Raw genomic sequence first — 7,985 nt, 5'->3', positions numbered from 1 at the left:
ATATGAAGAGGTTATAATTAACACACTCAAAGAACTTCAGATTTGGACTGGTAACACCATATCCAAAACAGTGGTTATCAACCTTTTTAATCCCACAACCCATCTGAATAACTGCAGAGCGATGTACATGAACTCCACAATCAGAAGTAGGGCAACTGGAACCAGTGGTAGTATAATACAGCTGCCTTAGTGAGCCACTATGTCAATGCAGGGCAGTTCCATACAAAGTTGCCTGGAGCCAACAGAAATGTTCAATGGGAGAGGGAAGAGGAGGAACTTACCAGCTCTTCACATCTCTTCCTACATCCCAATCATAGCACCTCCATACCTACATGGACGCCAGAAGAAATTGGGGCTCAGAACCACTGATCCAAGGTGTTAGTGAAATCAGTAAAGGATTTGACCTCTATATTTGTAAGCTTTCTCCATTTTCTTGAACCAATAAACTCTTTTCCTTTTTTAGTTTTATTACATTTGACACTGGGAACTAAGGTGTGGTACCATATGATGTCAGGTGTGGTAACAATAAAGTCACTAAAATTCAATGAAAACCTTTGTATCAAGTTTTAATATCTTCACATTTTCAACTGGGCAGTCTCAGAACAAGGAGATGCGCTGGGTCTGGAAGAGGATGAATGTCAAGGTAAACAGGAGTATCCTGCCTGAATCAAAAAGGGATAAAGGCAGAATGGCCTTTCTTTATTCTGAGTTGAAGAGTGATTCATTTCTTAACCTCCACTCTTCTAAGAGCCTGGAAAAAAGGCCATCCAGCTCATCTTTTGCTTTGCAAAGTATCAACATGTAAACTCACAACGAAACAGCTGACCTTTAGGGGAAGCTGCAGGTACTGCACACCTTGCAATTCATGTTGCTAGTCCAGAAAGCATTTATGCCCAGGCTTGCATTTATCCCTTTTCAAGGAAGCATTTGTGCATGTGCTTGTTTTCCTAGATAAATGCCTAATAAGAATATCTAAAAAGTAATTTAGATGGTAACTGTAATCACCAAGAAGGCTAACATTGACCATAAATGTAGAAACAAAAAGAATACTGTCTAAGAAACGTCAATTTTCAAACAATGTTGGTACTGAACTCAGATTGCTGCAACTTTTTATACTGGCAGAAGAAACTAAATCAACTGACCAACTGACTGAATGCATGTATAAAAGTGTGCTTAGTTTAAAAAAGGCATGCAACAAGTGAGGTCCATTATGTTTGTGTGGTATGGCTTGTTCACTAGATGAGACTCTTTAACCATCCCAGCTCTTTTACTTGCATATGAAAGGCCCAATGCTATTCCCTTTCAGCTCAGTAGAAAACTGCGTAAGTTTTCCAAGAACAGAAACAGACCTAAATTCTACATGAGCCTTAGAACAAGTAAGGAAACTACTAAATACAATGCCTTTAGTTTAGGCTATGCAGGCATCACTAACTTACAGCTAGACTGTATATATATTTGAAGTTACACTGTGACACTTTGGTTGCTTGCATTATTGAAAATGTAAACATTCTACGTCTTTCCAATGTGATTTGTGTACATAAAAGGTTAAATAATGAACCGTGCACTTCTCTACAGTAATGAAATTCCTGTGGAAACAGGTCTCTGCATTTGAATTTATATCAGAAAATATATTAATCATAATTAAATATTGCTCCTGTGAATGACTGCATTAATGATTGAATACTTAACCAAATTGGTATCATTTTATGTTCATGTTAGAAATAATTCACATTCAGTTACCAGTAAAAATAAATGTAAGTGCTTGTTCAATCACATTTCCTTCTAGCTCATGATATTTAACTCAGATGCAAACAATAATAGTAATGCAATGCTAATGTATATTAATAAACAAGTCCCATTTTTCATAGGGTAGGCTGAAGCTACAACAGTAGACAGCAATAACCTGGAGCAAGTAATATGGATTTAATCTTTTAATATATTTGCCTTATAAAAATAAACTTTTCTAGCTCAGTAAGAATTGCACACTCCAATCCAAACAAAATACATCATCACACACATGCTGTGCCACAGGAGATCTAAAAGCCTCTGCAGTCCCTCTTAAATGATCCTTCCTCCAAATTATACACATCACCTCAAGCCACACTAGACATTCCCTGCTGCCCTCTCCCATGGATGGAATCTATGAAAATAAATGCTACATAGCATTTACTGCCTGTGACAGGGTTACAGAAGAGAAGAATATTGTCCATTGGTACCATTGGGAAAAGCAGCTTTGGTTGGATTCCCTCCTAACTCCTTTTCCACTGTACCAGGCAATTACTGATATTTTTTATTTGTTTGAATTGTTATTAATGTAGTTAGTATAAATCTCACATATATATTGGAAATAAGTATAATTGTACCATGTATGTACTGTATTTGCTCAATTCCAAGACATTTTTTTCCTCCATGCATCACAGAGAAATCCTCATCTTAGAATTGAGTATCGGACCACTCCAGCTGGGAGAAGCAGCTGTGCAGGGAGGCCAGCTGGGGCAGGGACAGCACCAGTGGCATGCAGATTCCTGCTTCCCACCCTGCTCCCTGCCCAAGTCCCCTACTCTTTTTTCCCCCCCACACTAACAGGGAGCCAGGAATTTGCATGCTGGTCTGCAGCCTCCAGCCAGCCAGCCAGGCTTTCCTGTTCAGTGGCTCCCACAGGTCCCAGCTAAAGTAGTCTGACTATCAGTTGTGGCAGGAAAGAGAGAAGCCCCAGAGCCATTCCCTGCATAGAGTCCTCCTTCCTTCCCCAGTCAGCATGGAATACAGGAGTTGGGAGGGGTGCTAGGCAGGAAAAGAGGAACCGGTGTGCTGCAGAGCTAGGCTCCCAGTACAGTGTCTCCCTGCAGCATGGGGCAGGTGTGGGTATGGGGCTCCATCTGTGCTCAGATCAGCAGGAAAAACAGTGGAAGGGGGAGTCAAGTTGTTGGAATAAGTGGTGGGAAGTAGTCACTGTGGGGGAGGGCAAGGGATGGGGACAGCTTTTAGAACCTAAATGATTGGGGGGCATCTTAAAAATTCAAAATAATCTTGATTTGGGTACAGTAGGTTTAAACTTAACTATAGTTTAGCACAACATATCCATAGCACAGTATAGGGTGAAATGTAGGCAGCTTGCTATGGGTGCTTGTAACTGCTTGTGCAAATCCAGGTCCAAGTTAAGAGGCTGTGAAACAATATGAATTTAAGGCAATCTCTGTATTTTAAAAATTAGTAAAATATATAATATGTTTATAAATAATATAAAATAAAACAACATAGCATATTGTTGCAAACTCAGTCTTACTGAGGGGGCAAACCTGAAATAACCCAACTTTGTCACTAGGTGCAAGACACAATTGTCTTTTTGTGTACAGCAATGGATAGTATGGATGGACTATTTAGAGGCATTTCTGAACAAATCAGCTGAGGGTAGAGTTACACATTACACTTAGACTATACTAAATTTGTGGAATGTTAAGGAGTGTTAAAGTTAGAATGTGCTGTGAGCAGTCACACATTAAGGATTAATACTGTTTCTTGCCTGTACAGCTCTGACTTGCCACTAGAGTGTACAGCTAGGAGCCACAACACCTGGGTTCTCTCCCCATTTGCCTCAGGGGCAAGATGATGAGGGGGTTGGAAGCAGTGAAACCTGGGAAGCTGAAGGACTGCAAATTGCTTATTTTACCTCTGTGGAACAGACTGAAATTAACTCTGAGCTGTGCTACCTAGCTTATGTTAGGGTAACCCTCACTTGAAGAGGCACCTGAACTTTCAGATGCTCAGAGGGCACTTAACACAATTTAATGAGCAAACATGCAGATGATTGCATTAAGTGCCCTCAGTATGTTCTAAGTGTAATGTGTAACTTGAACCTAAGGGTATGAACACGTGCTTTTGGAGCTGTTCTAGAAGGGGGGCGGGGGGATGGACTCTTGCTCTGAACCTCTGAAGAGCTGTTATGTTCCAACAGCTACACATGGGCAAGCTAGGAATGATATAGTTGTAGCAAAACAAGTCCAGCTTTAACACTACTTCATCCAGGGTTCAAAAGTTTTGCTACATTAGTGTTGCTCCCAGCTTGCCTACATGTAACTCTTAAAACATTTCCCTTTTGAACAAGCTTCAAGTCTGGGCGGGGTAAACTGGTCAACATCACTACAGCAAACACATATCCTACCTTTTCTCCCAAGTGTTTCTGTAATTGGATATATACACCTGCTGAGATACAGGAGTCTTTTCCAGCCAAGTGACTTCTCATGCAGTTGACATATCTGTCCTTTCAGGGGAATTGTGGGAAGAACTATCAGTATCCAAGTGAATTTGCCACCACCCACACTAAAAAGCAAGCACTTCCAAGGTCAAGTTAAACCAGCCAGGTGAGAGAGACCCCCTCCCACCCACTCCACCCCCAAGTCAGGTAAGATAAAGAGATGGCTAGCACTGGTTATCTTAGAAGTTTTTTCCTATGCAACTAGAAGTATTTGAACTATATTGTGGGTAGAAGATTGGAAATAAACTTTGCAAAAACTTTGAAGTGAAGACCTGTCCTTAGGACACTCATTGAGAAGCTTCCTGTACATGTGTACATGCTGATCATGCAATTTTATGGGCCTGACAGTATAATTCTAATGAAGTCGAAAGGAGTATGCCCAATAACAAACACCTAAGCAAGTATTTCTAGGATAATGTCTCATCTGTTTTGAAGTGACAAAATTGTACAAAGATAAACCTAGAATTCACTGATTTTTAAAGTGTAGCTGACTGTACCAGTTCCTCATATGGTTACCTGCCTTTGGCCCTAGTCCTTATATAAAAGGAAAACCTTTAAAATTGGACTACATTACATGCTTATCCCAGTTTCAAAGTAATTTTCTATGAGAAAAGAGTCCATGAGAGTTTTACTGTGACACTGTTTCTAAACTTACTAATAAGTGCCACTTAAAAATGGGAAATTTCTCACTGTAAAGCTTAAAACTGAAACACGGAAAATAAAAGAAAGTTATTCCAACTCTCAAATTAGAGCCATTTTAAAGTAGAGATATAATCTCTTGGAATAAAAATTTACAACTTGTAGCCTTTATTCATAAGAGCGATAGTAAAGAACTACCCTGGCAAGTCTACTGTACAGACAAGTCATTACTAATGTTACAAAGAAACACTGTATTTGAATACTGGGTACATAAGGCAAATAAGAAAGGTAAGTATCTTGATGGCATTTTGAAAAAAATATTTTGTAATGAAGATATACCATTTTTCCCCTTACAATGTGTGTAGAGAACTACATTCACCAATCAGTTGGTTGGCAAAGGATGTGCCTGAAATACTGAGAATTGTGTAGACATTTGTTATTAAATCAGAACTATATGCATACATTTGGATAATTTATTCAAAATTATATCAAAGCTGACAAACTGTTGGCCAAATCTGTACCCAATGGAGCTCCAAGTGGCTCAGCTGAAAAGCACTTAAAGAAACAGAAGTTATAACAGAAACAGGTGACAGATCTCTAAATTTAATGTTACTAATAGACACCTCTGTATTACAATGGTGCTTATAGCACTTCCATGCAGAACTGCTCAAATAAAAGGTACTATGTTGGCATTCCCATTTGCCAAAATTGCCATTTGCAATTAAAAATTAAAATTGGCACTTACTCTATGCAGGCAATTATCTAAACGCAGCTGGCGATCTTCCTTGTTTACAGTGCTGCTGTGTCATGACTTCACTTCATTTGGAAATTTATTTTTATAGGTTTAATCTTGTCAACTTCATTTCCATCTTGGATTTTGTTTTATAATTTTCATCATGCTCTCAAATTAAACTGAAGAATATCAAAGAATGATTTTTTGGCCTTTATATGACAACTTAACTTGTTGCAGTATGCACTAAAATGATTTTCAGAGTATTCCTAAAGTACTGTCCATCCCATAATATAGCCTAGATATAAAAGTCCTGTTAAAACCCAAATAGCAAAATGTTCCCAATAAATTGCTCAAATATAAGCAGAATTCAGTTTCAACAGTAGATTTGTACAATGAATCATTAAGTTGAACTATTTGTTCCCCTCTAAGTGGACAGCAACCTTCTACTAAAGACAATGTAACTTTAAGCATGTTCCTATCAATTTTGGTCTAAGTAAATGTATCCGTGAAGTATCTCATTAATCATAGTGCATAGGTTCTTGGCAAGATATTCTACATGGCTATTAAAACTGTTATTAAAGTAGTATTTGGGGATTCCCATGCTGATATGATATAAAGCATTCCTTGATCATACTTTACCAAACAGAGCTTTTAATAATAAATAAACTGAAAGAAACTGAAAGTGTTACAACTGACAGTGACTCACTTTGCCAACTATCTTTTCAATGAACTCACTGAAGTTCAAAACATAGTAACCTCGCATCTTCCCCAACATACCAACCAGTATCATTTTTATGGTCAAGTGTACTGAGCAGTCCTTGTATATCATTTGTGATACTGAAGAGCAATTCTCCACAGCTTTACAAATATAAAACAGTCTCTGAAAAGAAACAGTCTTCTCCTGTACTTAGCATCTATCCCATTTGACCCATTCTATTGTAACTATTTTTTCTGTGAGTATGGTAGATTGCAATGACTTCCTGCTAGAAAAGGAGAAGTTGTGATAGTGTTAGCCATTCCAAAGGACAGCAGACCTCTGCTGCTGTGTCTTTGTGGTATGGTCACATATTTGGGTAGTAGTGGAACACCCAATAAAGACAGATTAATACTGAAATAACTAACCACTTCCAAGCATCCCCACAGTTTTCACTACAATTTAAGATTGGATGTTAAAACCTACCTCAATACAACTCATCCTGTAGCCAATCCCTGGTGCAGGTGTCACTTGATATTACCATTAATTCTCATTGAAGAACATGGCACGATCATAATCATGCAATCATTTTAGTCCCCAAATCTATTTAACCTTTTAGGTTTTATCTGCAGGCCCCAAAAGAAAAGTAGTAACTTGTTAACACCAAGTGAGAGCAAACATGACCACGGCATTGGAAAAGCAAGGCAAGTTAAGATGGCATTAAGGACAACTTAGGTGACTTGAGGCTTTCTACACATGGAGCAAGAAACTTCTTGAAAGTCCCCTAATGATGGCAAGACTAATGGTATGGATCATCAGGTATGAAAGGAGTATTACAGTGACAACATGTCCCTATGGCTGAAAAACTCCACTGAACACACACATGACACTGGAGCTCTAAGTGCATTCAGAACAATCGAGGCTATGATCTCAAGGCAAGAGATGACAAAAATCACCTACTCCATCAACAGTTAACTGAAGACCCAAACAGACGGAGGTGTAAATTGTGAACCTTTTATACATGAAGCCCTGAAAGAATGGGGATGCTGAACCAAACCTATGGGCAGCAAAGGAGTGGGCCAACCACTACAAAAGGCCAGACCTATTCCTACAGCATTTTGTACCAATGGTTCCCCATTGTGCGCAACCACGTTGGAGAAGCATGGGTCAAGCTGAACGGGGCAAGATCCAGTTATAGACGCTTCAAAACAACACTGTACAAGATGAACACCTTGGGCAGCCCCCGGCCTCCAGCAACCAGCCTGGCACTTCACTGAAAGTCTCTAGAAAAGGCCCAGCCCGGACAGAGGGAGTCTGCAGCTGGCTTGGGACGTTGCTCCGACTCCACAGGACAGAAGAGGGAGATGGCTATACTCCGGGACACCTGCTGAATGGATGGAAAGGGAAGCAGGCTCCTGTGCAGAGCCAGCAGCACCTCTGAGCCCTTCACAGCGCCTCTCTTTCTTCTTAGAACTCCTTCAGCTCAGGGTCCCTGGCTCAGCCCCGCGGCCGGGGTCAGCGCGGCGCGGCTCGGCTCGGGGGCAGGAAGCGTGTCAGGCTCCGAGAACAACCGCGCGACGGCCGGAGCCCGCCCGAAGGAGCCCGCAGATGAATGGAGGCGGCGGTGAGCACTAGTAAGGCACCTGCCCTCGGCCCCGGCCCCG

The 7,985-nt window shown here is 40.4% G+C and overlaps 2 long non-coding RNA genes across 2 annotated transcripts in view; both read left to right on the top strand.

The window, feature by feature from the left end:
- Nucleotides 1-2,646: 2,646 nt before the first annotated feature.
- Nucleotides 2,647-7,985, top strand: part of LOC109311791 — a 22,387-nt gene continuing 17,048 nt past the window's right edge. Inside the window, exon 1 of the long non-coding RNA XR_002101618.1 lies at nt 2,647-2,661. This is a non-coding gene — a long non-coding RNA (uncharacterized LOC109311791). The remainder of the gene's footprint in view (nt 2,662-7,985) is intronic.
- The window catches only part of LOC109311792, a 1,702-nt gene continuing 1,296 nt past the window's right edge, over nt 7,580-7,985 (top strand). Inside the window, exon 1 of the long non-coding RNA XR_002101619.1 lies at nt 7,580-7,945. This is a non-coding gene — a long non-coding RNA (uncharacterized LOC109311792). The remainder of the gene's footprint in view (nt 7,946-7,985) is intronic.

This window comes from Crocodylus porosus, unplaced genomic scaffold, assembly GCF_001723895.1.
Source record: "Crocodylus porosus isolate Cpor-Errol unplaced genomic scaffold, CroPor_comp1, whole genome shotgun sequence".
Lineage (NCBI taxonomy): Eukaryota > Metazoa > Chordata > Crocodylia > Crocodylidae > Crocodylus > Crocodylus porosus.
This window is presented reverse-complemented; position numbering and strand designations above follow the sequence as displayed.